Source organism: Mus musculus, chromosome 12 (genome assembly GCF_000001635.26).
Source record: "Mus musculus strain C57BL/6J chromosome 12, GRCm38.p6 C57BL/6J".
Taxonomy (NCBI): Eukaryota; Metazoa; Chordata; class Mammalia; order Rodentia; family Muridae; genus Mus; species Mus musculus.
The window spans coordinates 38,996,427-39,014,749 of NC_000078.6; the positions used below are offsets into that span (position 1 = coordinate 38,996,427).

The 18,323-nt window shown below is 37.3% G+C and overlaps 1 pseudogene; it reads left to right on the forward strand.

The window, feature by feature from the left end:
• Window positions 1-2,227: 2,227 nt before the first annotated feature.
• Window positions 2,228-2,497, forward strand: Gm19563 (annotated as a pseudogene).
• Window positions 2,498-18,323: the final 15,826 nt, after the last annotated feature.

The window sequence follows — 18,323 nt, forward strand, 5'->3', positions numbered from 1 at the left end:
GTTCTTTACATATACTGGATATTAGCCATATATTATGGGATGTAGAATTGGTAAAGATATTTTTCCAATCTCTTGGTTGCCGACCGTCCCATTGACACTGTCCTTCCCTTTACAGAAGGTTTGTAATTTTATGAGGTTCCATTTGTCAACTGTTGTTGATCTTAGAGCATAAGCCACTGGTGTTCTGTTCAGGAAATTTTCCCCTGTGCCCACGTGTTAGAGGATTTTCTCCACATTCTCTTCTATTAGAATCAGTGTATCTGGTTTTAAGTGGAGGTCCTTGATCCATCTGGACTTGAGCTTTTTACAAGGAGATAAGAATGGATTGATGTGCATTCTTCTACATGCTGACCACCAGTTGAACCAGCACCATTTGTCTAAAATGTTGTCTTTTTCTTATACTGGGTGGTTTTAGCTCCTTTCTCAAAGATCAAGTGACCGTAGATATATGGGTTAATTTCTCGGTTTTCAGTTTTATTCCATTTATATACCTGCCTGTCACTGTACCAATGCTATGCAGTTTTTTAAAATCACCATTTATTGCTCTGCGGTATTCCAAATGAATTTGCAAATTGTTCTTTCCAACTCTATGAAGAGTTGAGTGGAAATTTTGATGAAGATTGCATTGAATCTGTAGATTGCTTTCAGAAAGATGACCATTTTTACTATATTAATTCTGCCAATTCATGAGTATGGGAGATCTTTCCATCTTCTGAGATCTTCAATTTCTTTCTTCAGAGACTTGAAGTTCTTGTCAAACAGATCTTTCACTTGCTTAGTTATAGTCATCCCAAGGTATTTTATATTATTTGTGACTATTGTGAAGGGTGTCAGTTTCCTAATTTCTTTCTTGTGGGTTAAAATGGTGTCTAGCTTCTGGTCCACCGTGGGGCTAGGGCCACTTGTAGAGGCGGGATGTGGGACGTTTTGACTGCTTGTTCCCCACACTGCTGCTGGACAGGCATCAGGTGGTGAGAAGCCTAAGGACCCCACCCTAGATGTGGGGAAATGCAGTCTGACATCCCTGAGATACTGCCAGAGTTGGGCTTATAGGTCCCTGGGCTGCACAGAAGCCAGGGATGGCAGCTTCTAGCTCTCGGGCAGTACAGGCGCTGGTGAATGCCTCAGAAAAGCTGATAATGGAGAGTGAGGCTCGCAGCTTCTAAGGTTTTGTTATTTTTGTCGATGGAACTTATATGCCATTGAGTGGGTTTACATTAGCCGTTTCTGCTTTGGGAAAGTGTCCCTTGTACTCTGTATTTTGTGCTGGGTATAGGTCTTGTTTTCATTGTATGAATGTTAAAAATGTGCTTTTAAATTTTTAAACAATTTTTCAAGTTTAAATTTTGTAATTACATTATATCTTTTTGCAAGTAAGTTTTCAAACTAATCAAATGTATACTTTCTTTATCTTTTGGTTTTTGCCTTCCATGCTATAAGCCTTACCTAAATCTATCATTTAATGTTTCTTCAACTTTTCTCTTTTTAAAAATAACTTTTCTTTTTATTATAGAGTTTTATTTTATATAGGATTTGTTAGTATGTATTGTAAGGAAGCAATCTCTATGATTCGATTTGGGATACATTCTATGCCAAATTGTTTAGAAAACTAAAGCTCTGTTTGTAACAGTTCTCATTTGTTTGCTAGCTTAGCTCTTTATCTTTTGGGAGGGATAATGAAGGGAGCTGAGGTTGAACCCAGGATCTCACATGATGTTCTACATCCTAGCCCCTAGCTCTTAATTCCTGAGTTCTAAATATGGTTTTGAAAAAAATATTTATAATAATTATTTATAATAATTGAAATATACAACTTTATGAAACATTTAAACATTTTTTCAAATACATTTGCCTAGAAGAATGTAAAATCTGGTTTAGCATTCCTTCTTCCACAGAATTGCCTAAGGATTTTGCCTGAAATTATGAAATACCAAGTAACAATAAGAAAGCAGAGTATTTTGTTTACTCTTAGGTTCTAGAACTATTTTTGCATCAAATGTTAGGAATATACATTAACTTATCTCATAATATTTAATCTTATATATTATACAATTATGGTTATGAGATGCAAAATCATTAACAGTCACAGACTGCCTGAGTTAGAAATGTCATTGTATGAAATGCGCCACGGCTTCAGTAGTGACCGCCTGTCCTCTGCTGTTTGAGAGGCGCCAGCACCTTTCCTAGGAGCTCGCAGCAGTCGGCTGGCCTCTGCTCCATGGTAACCATGTACTACCGGAAGGTGGTGATCAAAAATGCAGACATGTGGGAAGAGTTGCAACAGGACTCGGTGGAGTGCGCTACCCAGGCGATGGAGAAGTACAACATAGAGAAGGATATTGCGGCCCATACCAAGAAGTAGTTTGACAAGAAGTACAGCCCTACCTGGCACTGCATTTTGGGCCGAAACTTCGGTAGTTATGTGACACAGGAAACCAAACACTTCAACTACTTCTACTTGGGTCAGGTGGTCATTCTTCTTTTCAAATCTGGTTAAAGGCACGGACTGTGCCAAACACCCCGTGATCCATCCAAAAACAAGGACTGCATCCTAAATTCCAAATCCCAGAGACGGAATCTTCAGGCTTGCTAAGGGAACTCCTCGTTTGAATCTGTCGTGTTGTGTACAGGGCCTCATTCTCTGTACAAAATTATAAAATTAGTAAAACAGCTTACATTTGTATTTATTTTCTAGTCCATACTTCTATACCCCCATTTTCCCCCTTACGTCATTCCTTTAAAATAAATCTGTCGGAGATGTATTTTTTTTAAAAGAAATGTCATTGTATATCAAGGCAACTTTACTATTTAATAATGTTAATTAACAAAATTATTATTTCAGGAATTTTTTGTTCATGATAATGGCATTAAAAATAATTATATTCTTTTAGAAATTTCTAGGAATTACAATTATTCAAATAAATTCTGCTCAATATAGCTTCCCTAAGATAAACAGTATTCTCAGAAAATTTTGTTTACTTATTTGTCTCTGCTCTTTAAAAGACCCATTTCAAAACATCTGTGATTATCAATCTTAAGCTATAGCGACATCAACGTTGGCAGATCTCAACAAATATCTCACTTAAGAACTATTGGGATGACCACAGTGCTCCCACCAGGTCATCTTTCAGACAGGGGCCCCTGAGTTCCTCTGCTACCACGCAATACCCCATTTACCCCACAGCCAACCATTATATCACAGTACCCAATACCCCAGTATAGTCATGACTCTTAAAGTTACATTAACCTACCCAGATTTAAATATCAATAATATCACAATTTACAAGATGCCAATGCAATAATTTCAGAGCCAATTTATAATGATAAAAGCTTTATCCCAATATTTCTAACCTTGTGAAATCATAGCTACTTGTGTCTAGTAAATGCCACATAGGTACATGTCCGAAACCATCATCTCCCTTCCTCCTCTCCCCTCTCCCCTGAGATGCTCTCTCTCTCTCTCTCTCTCTCTCTCTCTCTCTCTCTCTCTCTGCATCTTAACTCTTCTTCCCTTTTCCCTGTCCAATCACAGGCCTCCCACTACCCTAATGTGATTGGATGGGGAAAATCCTGCAACATTTCATCTTTTCTGTTTAATTAAAAAAAAAAGACTTTCTCTCATAATATAAATTGAGCACAACTATTATCGTTTTGTAAATTATATGGTATAAGATAGACCTAATACCCAGTCCAACATTTTTGCCAATAAAATTGAAGACTGCCCTCCAACCTAACTTCAAAGACTGTAGTTCTGCACCTGGCCATGTCTTGGTATCAGATTGAATGCCATCTGAAAACCATCCTCTTATATCTCTTCCTCTCAAAGTAAATAGCCTGGATTGGCAATGAGACTATAAGTCTTCAACCTCTTCAAAAATCTAAGAATGACTTATATTAACTGGAAATATATAGGAAATCTAACACAGCTTCCAAAACTTAGCCAATTTACAGAGACTGCTGATCAACTGGACAGTCCCTTACTTCAACATGTTGGAGCACCAGTCTTCAGCCTTCTGACCAGGACTGTCTGACAAACCTTAGAAAAACAGGATATTTAGGACTAGCCTATTCTGTCTTGGCAGAACCAAGCTGTCCTAAACCTGTACTTGTGTCCTTTCTTTGGACACTATTATGTATGTAGATGAAATGAGACAATTCTTGCCTAGTTGCTATCTCGGCACAATTGGAGTAACTCATAGATGCTCAATTTCTTCTTTGAATCCAAGACAGGGAAAGCTGTCAGGAGCAGACTAGTCTCAACAACAAGTGAATAAATAACATTGAATGTCACATTCTATGGATTTCTGACATTTTTGAAAACAAACTATCTATGTAAAGTAATCTGGACTGTTGTCCGTTAAATACTCTCAACTATTTCTAATTAAAATCTTGAAAACACCCAAACAATAAACTCAGAGCCCTGAACTTGGTATTTGGCCCTAAACTCACAGGATTAAACATCTCAGGTCACTTTATAATAACAGCAATAGAAAGACTGGGTCTAAGCCCTGTACCTGAAAATTTTTAGTATAAATAGAAGAAATTTACACCAATGAAAACCTTGATTTTATATCAATATAAATTCTGTACCAAAATAAGAACTTATAACTTCAACTTAGTACCAATTATAAAGATTTCTACCAAATGAGATTGTGGCTATACAATCAATTCTAGCTATTTTCTCCATGATCCAAATATAACCATTTCTACATTCCCTAGAAAGATAAGCTATTAATAACCCTCTCCAGTCACAAAGTCCAGGAAACCGGGTCAACAATTCTTTATAACTTCTTCAAGCTGAATATGGGCATTGAAATATTATGAAGGGGTGGGGAAAGGGTAGGAAAAATAGAATTGATTAGTCTTTGCGTAATAAGATAATTAGATAAGCGTAATAAGAGCAACATAACCAAGCCAATAGCCAACATCAAATTAAATGGAGGAAAACTTAAATGAAGTCCACTAAAGTCAGAAAAAGACAAAGTTGCCCACACTCTCCTCATCTACTAAACATAGTACTTGAAATTTGAGCTATAGCAATGCATTAAGACAACAAAAGGAGATCAAACACATATGCCAAGAAGGGCTTGCTGACAGGAACTTGGAATAGCTGAGAGGTTCTGCTGAGAGGTTCTGCCAGAGCCTGACCAATACAGATATGGATACACACAGCCAAACATCCAACTGAGCACTGGGTCCCCAATGGAGGAGTTTGGGGAAGGACTGAAGTTGCTTAACTTGATTACAACCCCATAGGAAGAACAACAATATCAACCAACCAGACTCCCCAGAGCTTTCTGAAACTAAACCAGCAACCAAGGAGTACACATGAAGAGACCCATGGCTCCAGCTGCATATGTAGCAAAGGATTGCCTTATCTGGCATCAATGGGATGGGAGGTCCTTGGTCCTATGAAGGCTTGATGTCCCAGCATAGGGGAATGCAATGGTGATGAGGTGAGTGGGTAGGTCCGGGAGTACCCTCATAGAACCAGGGGGAGAGGGGATGGGATAGGAGGTTTGAGGAGGGGAAACTTGGAAGGGGGGATAACATTTGAAATGTAAGTAAATAAAATAAATAAAAAAGAAAAAAGAACAAGAGTTGGAAATGAAGAAGTCAAAGTATCACTATTCACAGATGACTTGACAGTATACATAAGTGACCCAAAAATTCTACCAGAGAACACCTATAGATGGTAAAGACCTCGAGCAAAGTGGCTGAGTACAAATTTAACTCAAATCAGTAGAAATCCTGTATACAAATGAATAATGGGCAAAGAAGAAAATAAAGAAAGTAACACCCTTTACAATAGTGGCAAATAATATCTTGATGTAACTCTAACAAAAAAAAAGTGAAAGACCTGTATGACTTCAAATCTCTGAAGAAAGAAATTGAGAAAGATATCATAAGATGGAAAGAGCCTCCACAGCCCTGGATTGGCAGGATTAACAAAGTAAAAATGGCAATTTTACCAAAAGCAATGTACAGGTTCATTGCATTCCCATCAAGATTGCAACACAATTCTTTACATACCTTGAAACAAAAATCTTCACCTTCATATGGAAAAATAAAAAACCCAGGGTAGCAAAAACAATCTTCAACTATAAATGAACTTCTGGAGGTATCACCATCCCTGATTTCTATAGATTCAATGCAGTTCCTTTCAAAATTCCAATAAAATTCTTCACAGACCTTGAAAGAGAAATTCTCAACTTCATATGACAAAAGGAAAACACTCAAGATAGCTTAAAATCTTCCCGTACAATAAAAGAACTTTTGGAGATATCACCATCTCCAATTTGAAGCTATACTACAGTGCAAAGATGGTAAAAACAGCATTGGTTTTTGGCATAAAATTGGCATAAATACAGACAGATCGATCAATGGAATAGAATGAAAGACCCAGAAATAAACCTACAGTCCTATGTATACTTGATTTTTGACAAAGAAGCCAAAATCATACAATGGAATAATGAAAGCATCTTCAACAAATGGTGATAGTTCTAACTAGATGTCTGCATGTGGAAGAATGCAAATGGTCCCATATCTATCACCCTGCATAACACACAAGTCTAAGTGAACCCATGACCTCAACATAAAATTGGACACGCTGAATGTACTAGTGCAGAAAATGGGGAACAGCCTTGAACATGTTTGCACTGGAGACAAAATCCTGACTAGAATATTAATAGTGTAGGCAGCAAGATAAAAAATTAATCAATGGGACCTCATTAAACTGAAAAGCTTCTGCCATGCTAAGGACACCATCAATAGAACAAAACTGCAACATTCAGAAGGGGAAAAGTTCTTTATGAAACCTAAATCAGATGGAGGACTAATAATATATATCTATATCTACATATCAATAAATTAGATGTCAACAAACTAAGTAATCTAAAATAAAAATAGAGTAAATATCTAAACACAGTATTCTCTAATAGCTGAGAAACACTTAAAGAAATGTTCTATGCATTTAGTCTATAGGGAAATGTAAATCAAAACTACTCTGAGATTCCATCTTACAACCATCAGAATTTCTAAGATATAAAAAACTGAGGTGGCAGTATATGCTGGTGATGATATGGAACATGGGTAACACTCTTCCATTGTTGGTGGGACCTGTGAAGCTACTCTGGAAATCAATTTGGCAGGTTCTGAGGAAAACTAGGAATAGTTCCACCAAAGAACCAGCCATACCACTCCTGGGCATATACCTAAAAGATACAAAGCCATTTGCTCAATTATGTTCATAGCAGCTTTATTATAATAGCTAGAAGATGGAAAAAAACCTGGATTTCCCCCAATAAAAATGGTTAAAGAAAATGTAAAATTTTTACACAATGGAATACTATTCAGCTATTAAAAATAAAGATGTCATGAAAATTTCAGGCAAATGGATGGATCTAGGGAATAGATTCCCGAATGAGGTAACTCAGACCCAGAAAGACACATATGGTATGTACTCACTTGTAAATGAACATTATCCATAAAGTATATAAAATTCTAAGCCATAATGGATTATAGAATGGTTGTATACTTTATATATAAGTTTATAAAGTTTATAAAGTATATAACCATGTTATAATTCACAGACCCAAAGAAGTAGGTAGTAGGGAGAACCCAAAGAGGATGCATGAATCTCACTCAGAGGGGGAAACAAAATAGTCAGTGGATGTGAATGGAGAGAGAGAGAGAACTGGATGGGAGGTGTGAGAAAGGAAAAGGAGATGGGGATCAGAGGTGGAAAAAGGGTAGGTGGGAGGGGGCTGGTAGTGAGAACAAAAATCAATGGTGATGGGCATTTCTGGAAGTAGCTTTAGACCTGGGGAAGGGGGAGGTTCTAGTGAGCTTATGGGGATGATTATAGCTGGAATTCCTACTAGAGGAAGATATACAGACTGAGTTGGCTATTTTCCATAGTCTGGCAGGACTTCCAGTGGAGGAAGTGGGGCATCGACCCACCCACAGAACCTCCAAACCAAAATTTTTTCTACTTACAGGATGCACAGGCATAAAGATAGAGCAGAGATAGAGGAAACAGACAACCAATAATTGCCCCAATTTGATACCTATCCCGTCTGAGAGAGCCAATCCCTGACACTATTAATGATACTCAGCCATGCTTGTAGACAGGAACCTAGCATAACTTTCCCCTGAGAGGTTTGATCCAGTAGGGGAGTGGGGGTGGGTGGGTATGGGGGACTTTTCGGATAGCATTGGAAATGTAATTGAGGAAAATACATAATAAAAAACAAACAAACAAAAAACAAACAAACAAACAAAAAACAGATGCAGAGATCCACAGCCAAACATCAGGCATAGCTGGATGAATCATGTGGAAGAAAAGTGAGTGATCCAGAGAAGTCAATGAAGACCTACAGAGTCCACTATCCTATATCCACATTTGCTCACAGTGATTGTTACATGAACCAAAGAGCGTGTAAGGGACCTAGGCCCCTCACACACTTGTAGCACATGTGTAGATTGTTCTTCATGTAGGTCTCCTAACAATTGCAGTAGAGAGGGGCTTCTATGACTCTGTTGCCTACAATTGGATCCCCTTATACTGGACTGCCTGGTTGGGCCTCAGTGGGAGATGATGTGTTTAATCCTGCTGTAACTAGATGTCCCAGAGTGGGGTGGTACACAAAGGGGTATTTTCCTTCTCTGAAGAGAAGGGAAGGGGGTAATGGAGGTGAAATTTTTGAGGGTGGGACTGAGAGGAAAGGAGGGAGGAGACTGATCAGGATGCAAAGTGAATAAAATCTAAATTATTGAAAAAATATTTTACCATAATTATTGACTGAATTTGATTTTTCTTGTTAATCATTTCCAATGTTATTTACCTACCCTTACTTATATTTTATTTTTATTATTATACTACTAATTGAAATAGAATTATATCACTTTCCCCCTGTTCTCTTCTCCCTTTAATCCTTCCCAGGTACCTGGCACCCAACCTCTCTGACCTCATTCCCCAAATTTCAAGTTGGTTTAATTATTATTACATATGTGCATACATACATACATACATACATACATACATACATACATGCTGCATTTGTTTTAATTGTTGAGGTGAATATGGCTTCATGACTGAGCACTGCATTGAACAAACTCTCCTTGGGAGAGTCACATTCTTCTGCTAGTCATTAATTGTCTATAGCTCTTTGACTATGGATGCCTCCCCACCCACACACACATACACACACAAATACACACACTACAAATATTCCTCTCTTACATTAGTTTATCCATTTTACACATGATCATGTCTATTGATATTGCCAGAAAGTCTCTGGGAAACAAACTCTCCTAGAAATGGTTTTGTAAGCAAGGCTGAAACAATGGCAATTGTTTACTCTTTTCCTTTCTGCCTTCTTTCTTATCTATTTATAGCTTCTGTCCCATTGTAACAACATGTTTAAATAGGTTTGTTCCATCAAATAATACTAGTTAGTAAATCCACAACAGAAATTTTTACAAAGGCTTTTCTTTCGATTTCTTTTCTGTATTTTGTTTGTTTGTTTGTTTTTGTTTGTTTTTGTTTGTTTGTTTTTCTTTTTGGTTTTTCGAGACAGGGTTTCTCTGTGTAGCCCTGGCTGTCCTGGAACTCACTTTGTAGACCAGGCTGGCCTCAAAACTCAGAAATCTGCCGGCCTCTGCCTCGAGAGTGCTGGGATTAAAGTTTGCGCCACCACACCCGGATTTTGATTTCTTTCCTTTTCCATAATTTTTTTCTATTGTGTTGTACCGCAACCTCAATGCCACTTTGACAACATGTTTTGATGATGCTTAGAGTGACCTTGACTCTCTACATAGCCTAGGTTGGCCTGTACATAGTCATTCATGGTCATTTTCTTGCCACAATCTTCTGAAAGTAAGATATGCAGGCATGTGTTTCCACACACATCTTACTTAATCATTGTGTTACAAGTCTGCTCAAGTAGATAGAATAATTTACTATCACAGCTCCTCAGTTAACTAATTCAAACATTTTATTTTGAAGTATGATGGTCTAAGAATCAATCATAATCAGTCAAAGATTTACAGTGCATATCATATATTTACAAAGAAAGTCAAGTTTATGTGTTTAAAGAGATTTGAATTTTGCACACTTAGCTTTTTCAAAGCCTACTTTAATAAGGTTTCTCAAATGCCTAATTTCCACTTCTAGCCCACCTTCAAAAGGTAGGGAGAAAATATGGATAATTTTTCCATAAAATAGAAACATAAATGGTGACATAAACTTGTTTAGAAATAGTTCTTTGGGGTGATTCCAATCTCGATTGTCAGGATACCAGATTTCCAGTTCAGTAGTGTCCAGAAACCAACAGTTCAGTTCAAAAGTGTTACCAATCATGAATCAGCAGGAGTGACATGACTACTCAGCACAAGTCATCAGGAACAACCAGAACTAGCCAGACTGCTAGGAGAAGTTCTATATCATGCCTCACTCTATGAATAGAAGATCAACAAAGACACAAAACCAACAAAGTGTTGCAAGGCTAACTATGCAAGTGCACTATCACCGTCTCTTTGGTCCTACTTATACTCTCTCCAAACATCACATGTCTTCTCAAGGGTCTACTTCAGCAAAATACCACATGAGTCACCTTCAGCAAAATGCCATATGAGTCTGCATCACATGATACACCAGAAATTTCTACTTCCAAATTTGTTATTTAGTTTCTATATTAAGAAATAATTATTTCATTTTATTCAACTTGTTTTCCTTATTCTGTTAACAGCATTTTAAAATGGCCATCTTATACTTGCATATCTATTATCCATTTTTAATACATAAGTGATTACAGAAAGTATGCTTGTTTATTATTTCACATTAGAATATTAATTCTGTAAATTTAATTTTTATTCACCAGATGTAATTGTCATCACAGAGGTTTACTGCTGAAAAATGTACCCTTTCTAGGCCTTTCTGAACTCTGGCTGGCTGATTCAACTCAGCTGTTCTAGCTCAAACTCATTTCCAAGCTTAAAGTTTCAAACTGGCTTCTCTCAGCTTCTGACTGAATTGCTCTGCTTAGACTCATACTAATGTTGGCAATGTGCTCTAATCTTCGGGCTCCTTCCTATTCTCTGCCTCATTCATTTTTCCCTACGTGTAGTTTATTCTTTCTGCAACTGATATCTTGAAAACTGTCCTGCTAAAATTACCTCCTTATGAGTCTCTTACTCATTCTCTCAAATCTTTCTCTGATTCATCACTTTGTCTGCCCCTCAATTAGATGTCACTTACAAATATGGATATTTCCTTCTTCGAACTGCAAACTGCTTACCTTCATAGTTCTGGATTAAAGGTGTGTATTAAGGTCTTGTTTGTATTACAGATGGAACACACAGAGCTAGAAGGTCTTACAATGTGAACCCTTATGAGAGCAGTAATATTGCTGAATTGAAATTCTTCCTACATGGCCTGGAGAAACTACAAGTTCTAAGGGGTCTCATGGATGTGGAAGATGTTAGTTAGTATAGTGATATATCTGCCCAATCTAGGTGCACAGCATATATATATATATATATATATATATATATATATATATATATATATATATATATATATACATATATATACATATACAAATATATAAATTCTTCATACACTCTACATTTTTTAAAAGCCCATTTTTGTTGAGAGTCCTGTTTGAAAAACTCCATTCTTTTTCCATACTAGATTCCTATAGATACTGCTATCTAGAGCCACAGAAGAGAAGTTTCCTAATAGATGAGCTTGCCTTTGCATCTTCTGGGTTTACTGTTCTTCTAAAACCTGTAAAATGTGTTACGTCATTATTGGGATTCAAATGTTTTTTTTTCCAATTTTTTATTAGGTATTTACTTCATTTACATTTCAAATGCTATCCAGAAAGTCCCCTATACCCTGCCCCACCCTGCTCCCCTAACCACCCACTCCCACTTCTTGGCCCCAGTGTTCCCATGTATTGAGGCATATAATGTTTGCAATACCAAGGGGGTTCTCTTCCCAATGATGGCCAACTAGAACATCTTCTGCTACATATGCAGCTAGAGAAACGAGCTCTGGGGGTACTGGTTAGTTCTTATTGTTGTTCCACCTATAGGGTTGCAGACCCCTTCAGCTCCTTGGGAACTTTCTTTAGCTCCTTCATTTGGGGCCCTGTATTCCATCCAATAGCTGACTGTGAGCATCCACTTCTGTGTTACCCAGGCACTGGCATAGCCTTACACGAGACAGCTATATCAAGGTACTTTCAGCAAAATCTTGCTAGCTTATGCAATAATGTCTGTGTTTGGTGGCTGATTATGAGATGGACCCCCGGGTGGGGCAGTCTCTGGATGGTCCATCCTTTCATCTCAGCTCCAAACTTTGTCTGTATAACTCCTTCCACGGATGTTTTGTTCCCAATTCTAAGAAGGGGTAAGTATCTACACTTTGGTCTTCCTTATTCTTGAGTTTCATGTGTTTTGCAAATTGTATCTTGAGTATTCAAAGTTTCTGGGCTAATATCCACTTATCAGTGAGTACATATCATGTGAGTTCTTTTGTGATTGGGTTAGCTCACTCAGGATGATACCCTCCAGATCCATCCATTTGCCTAGGAATTTCATAAGTTCATTGTTTTTAATAGCTGAATAGTACTCCCTTGTGTAAATGTAACACGATTTCTGTATCCATTTTTCTGTTGAGGGACATCTGGGTTGTTTCCAGCTTCTGGCTATTATAAATAAGGCTGCTATGAACATAGTGGAGCATGTGTCCTTCTTACCATTTGGAACATCTTCTGGATATATGCCAGGAGAGGTACTGCTGGATTCTCTGGTAGTACTATGTCCAATTTTCTGAGGAACCACCAGACTAATTTCCAGAGTGTTTGTACAAGCTTGCAATCCCACCAACAATATAGGAGTGTTCCTCTTTCTCCCCATCTGCTGTCACATGAATTTTTGATCTTAGCCATTCTTACCAGTGTGAGGTGGAATCTCGGGTTTGTTTTGATTTGCATTTCCCTGATGATTTAGGATGTTGAACATTTTTTTCTGGTGCTTCTCAGCCATTTGATTTTCCTTAGTTGAGAATTCTTTGTTTAGCTATGTGCCCCATTATTTGATTTGTTGGAGTCCATCTTCTTGAGTTCTTTATATATATTGAATATTAGTCCCCTATCTGATTTAGGATTGGTAAAGATCGTTTTACATTCTGTTGGTGGCCTTTTTGTCTTATTGACAGTGTCTTTTGCCTTACAGAAGCTTTGCAATTTTATGAGGTCCCATTTATCCATTCTTGATCTTAAAGCACAAGCCATTGCTGTCCTATTCAGGCTTTTTCCCCCTGTGCCCATATCTTCGAGGTTTTTCCCCACTTTCTCCTCTATAAGTTTCAGTGTCTCTGGTTTTATGTGGAGTTCCTTGATCCATGTAGATTTGACCTTAGTACAAGGAGATAAGAATGGATCAACTCATATTCTTCTACATGATAACCGCCAGTTGTGCCAGCACCATTTGTTGAAAGTGCTGTCTTTTTTCCACTGGATGGTTTTAGCTCCCTTGTCAAAGATCAAGTGACAATCGGTGTGTGGGTTCATTTCTGGGTCTTCAATTCTATTCCATTGGTCTACCTGTCTGTTTCTGTCACAGTACCATGTTTTTTTGTTTTTTTTTTTTTTTACCACAATTGCTCTGTAGAACAGCTTTAGGACTGGCATGGTGATTCCACTAGAGATTCTTTTATCATTGAGAAGAGTTTTTGCTAGGTTTTTAGTTATTCCAGATGAATTTGCAAATTGCCCTTTCTAATTCGTTGAAGAATTGAGTTGGAAATTTGATGGGGATTGCATTGAATCTGTAGATTGCTTTTGGCAAGATAGCCATTTTCACTATAGAGATACTGCCAATCCATGAGCATAGGCAATCTTTCCATCTTCTGAGATCTTCTTTGATTTCTTTCTTCAGAGACTTGAAGATCTTATCATACAGATCTTTCATTTCCTTGGTTAGAGTCACACCAAGGTTTTTTATATTAATTTTTACTCTTGTGAAGTGGTTGTTTCCCTAATTTCTTTCTCAGTCGGTTTATCCTTTGTGTAGAGAAAGACCATTGATTTGTTTGAGTTAATTTTATATCCAGATATTTATCAGGTTTAGGAGTTCTCTGGTGGAATTTTTAGGGTCACTTATATCTACTATCACATCATCTGCAAATAATGATCTTTTGACTTCTCTCTTTCATTATTTGAATCCCCTTGACATCCTTTTGCTGTCTAATTGCTCTGGCTAGAACTTCAAGTAGTCTATTGAACAGGTAGGGAGAAAGTGGGCAGCATTGTCTAGTCCCTGATTTTAGTGGGATTGCTTCCAGCGTCTCTCCATCTACTTTGATGTTGACTTCTGGTTTGTTGTAGATTGCTTTTATTATGTTTAGGTATGGGCCTTGAATTCCTAAACTTTCCATGACTTTTATCATGAATGGGTGTTGGATTTTGTCAAATGCTTTCTCAGCGTCTAACAAGATGATCATGTGGTTTTTGTCTTTGAGTTTGTTTATATAGTGGATTAAGTTGATGCATTCCATATATTAAACCATCCATGCATCCCTGGAATAAAGCCTACTTGGTCATGATGGATGATTGTTTTGATGTATTCTTGGATTTGGTTTGTGAGAATTTTATTGAGTATTTTTGCATTGATATTCATAAGGGAAATAGGTCTTAACTTCTCTATTTTTTTGGGGGGGGTCTTTATGTGGTTTAGGTATCAGAATAATTGTGGCTTCATAGAATGAATTGGGTAGAGTACCTTCTGTTGATATTTTGTGGAGTAGTTTGAGAAGAACTGGAGTTAGGTCTTCTTTGAAGGACTGCACTAAATCCGTCTGGTCCTGGGCGTTTTTTGGTTGGAAGACTATTAATGACTGCTTCTATTTCTTTATGGGAATTATGACTGCTTAGGTCATTACACTGATGCTGATTTAACTTTGGTACCTAGTATGCTGTCTAAAAATTTGTCCATTTCATCCAAGTTTTCCAGTTTTGTTGAGTATAGCCTTTTGTGGGAGGGTCTGGTGGTGTTTTGGATTTCCTCAGGATCTGTTGTTATGTCTCCCTTTTCATTTCTGATTTTGTTAATTAGGATGCTGTCCCTGTGCCCTCTAGTGAGCCTGCCTAAGTGTTTATCTATCTTGTTGATTTTCTCAAAGTACCAGCTCATGGTTTCATTGATTCTTTGGATAGTTCTTTTTGTTTCCATTTGGTTGATTTAGCCCTTAGGTTTATTTCCTGCCTTCTACTCCTCTTGGGTGAATTTGCTTCCTTTAGTCCTAGAGATGTTAAGCTGCTAGTGTATGCTCTCTCTAGTTTCTTTTTGGAGGCACTCAGAGCTATGAATTTTCCTCTTAGGAATGCTTTCATTGTGTCCCATAAGTTTGGGTATGTTGTGGCTTCATTTTCATTAAACTCTAAAAAGTCTTTAATTTCTTTCTTTATTTTGTCCTTGACCAAGGTATCATTGAGAAGAGTGTTGTTCAGTTTCCGTGGGAATGTTGGCTTTCCATTATTTATGTTGTCATTGAAGATCAGCCTTGTCCTTGGTGATCTTATAGGGTGCATGGGACAATTTCAATATTTTTGTATCGTTTCTTTAATGAATGTAGCTGCCCTTGCATTTGGAGTATAGCTATTCAGAATTGAGAGTTCATTTTGCAAGATTTTACCTTGGATGAGTATGAAGTGCCCCTCCTTCTCTCTTTTGATGAGTTTGGGTTGGGAGTCAATTTTATTTGATATTAGAATGGCTACTCCAGCTTGTTTCTTTAGACTATTTGCTTGGAAAATTGTTTTCCAGCCTTTTACTCTGAGGTAGTATCTGTCTTTTCCCCTTAGATAGGTTTCCTGTAAGCAGCAAAATGTTGGGTCCTGTTTGTGCAGCCATTCTGTTAGTCTATGTCTTTTTATTGGGGAATTGATTCCATATATATTAAGAGATATCAAGGAAAAGTAATTGTTGATTCCTTTTATTTTTGTTGTTAGAGTTGGGATTCTGTTCTTGTGGTTGTCTTCTTTTAGTTTTGTTAAAGAATTCCTTTCTTGCTTTTTCTAGGTTATAGTTTCCATATTTGTGTTGGTATTTTCCCTTTATTATCCTTTGAAGGGCTGGATTCGTGGAAAGATATTGTGTGAATTTGGTTTTGTCATGGAATACTTTGGTTTCTTCATCTTTGGTAATAGAGAGTTTTTTTGGGTATAGTAGCCTGAGCTGGCATTTATGTTCTCTTTCTGTCTGTATAACTTCTGTCCAGGATCTTCTGGCTTTCCTAGTCTCTGGTGAGAAGTCTGGAGTAATTCTAATAGGCCTGCCTTTATATGTTACTTGACCTTTTTCCCTTACTGTTTTTAATATTCTGTCTTTATTTAGTACATTTGTTGATCTGATTATTATGTGTTGGGAGGAATTTCTTTTCTGGTCCAGTCTATTTGGAGTTCTGTAGGCTTCTTGTATGTTCATGGGAATCTCTTTCTTTAGGTTTGGGACATTTTCTTCTATAATTTTGTTGAAGATGTTTGCTGGCCCTTTAAGTTCAAAATCTTCATTCTCATCTACTCCTATCATCTGTAGGTTTGTTCTTCTCATTGTGTCCTGGATTTCTTGGATGTTTTGAGTTAGGATCTTTTTGCATTTTGCATTTTGACTTTTGTGTCCATTTTACCTATGGAATCTTCTGCACCTGAGATTCTCTCTTCCATTTCTTATATTCTGTTGCTGAAGATCGCTTCTATGTTTCCTGATTTCTTTCCTAGGGTTTCTATCTCCAGAGTTGTCTCCCTTTCTGTTTTCTGTATTGTTTCTACTTCCATTTTTAGATCCTGGATGGTTTTTGTTCAATTCCATCACCTGTTTGGTAGTGTTTTTCTGTAACTCTCTAAGGGATTTTTTTGTTTCCTCTTTGAAGGTTTCTAGCTGTCTACCTGTGTTTTCCTATATTTCCTTCTTAAAGTCCTCCATCATCATCACGAGAAGTGACTTTAGATTCATGTCTTGCTTTTCTGGTGTGATGGTGTATCCAGGACTTGCTATGGTGGGAGAGTTTGGTTCTGATGATGCCAAGTAACCTTGGTTTCTGTTGCTTCTGTTCTTAAGCTTGCCTCCTGCCATCTGATTATCTTAAGTGCTTGCTGCCCCTAATATATCTGATTGGAGCCTGTCCTTCCTATAATTCCAATTGATTCAGGACTCCTCATAGTCCAGCTTTCTCTGTGATCCTTTGATTGTGGGCTCCTGTGAACCTGAGATTCTGGGTGTGTCAGAATTCTTGACTGTCAAACTCCTCTGAGACCCTGAAATACTGGTATGACCCAGTTCCTATTATCCTGGGATCCTATTGCCCTAAGATCCTAGGTTGTTACAGTGCCTGGAAGTGGTGTCTCCTTTGAGGACCATGGAGCTGTCTGGTCTTTTTGAAACCAAGGTACACCAGAACAGATCAAAAGTAACCTGAGCCTCTGGTCAGAAAGGACTCTGGTGTCCTTGTTCCTGCTGTCACAATTGGATTGGAACTGAAGTATGTACCAGCAAGACTTATTTCTTAAGCTCCTTAGTAATTAGTTGAGCAGAGACCAAGACACCAGCCTTACTCTACTATGAATTTAAGTTCTTAAGACATATGTATAAATATGCCTAGAAACATATTATCTGATTATCTTCAGGCTCATTATCTACCTTCCTCTGACTTCTTAGATTTTCCAATTTGCAATAAAGAGATGGAAATTAATCTCAAACTAGCCATCTTTATTTCTCCTTATTTTTTCCTATCAAAAGGTTTGAATGTCAAAGAGATTTTTACTCTTGACAAAAAAAAAGTGCTTCAGATTCACCTGTGGGTTCATGAGGGGCTGCAGTTGACACTCTATTCAGTGATTTAGATACTTAAAATACTGTATTGTAAGCTTTTTGTTTTTAAACTAAAAAGTGGTCTTGGTAGATTTCACCCTGTAATTGCTCTTCTAGTTTTATTGCATAATATGAATCACTGAATTCTTTTAAAATTCCAAATTTTTGCATATCATTTTTGTGGGGTTGAAAACTCATAGTTATTTTTACTATCATATACTGTGAAAATCACAGGTTTCATCATGGAATCTTCATATATTTAAAACTTGTATATTGTTCCTATTACCATTTCTTGTCCTTTCTTCTTCATCCTAGGCCCAGTCTTCAGAAATAGTCTCCTTCATGACTTTCATGTTTGATCTACTGTTGGAATTCACATTTTAATTTAGTATAAGCTTACTGTACAAAATATGATTTATTATGACATTTTTACATATGTACAT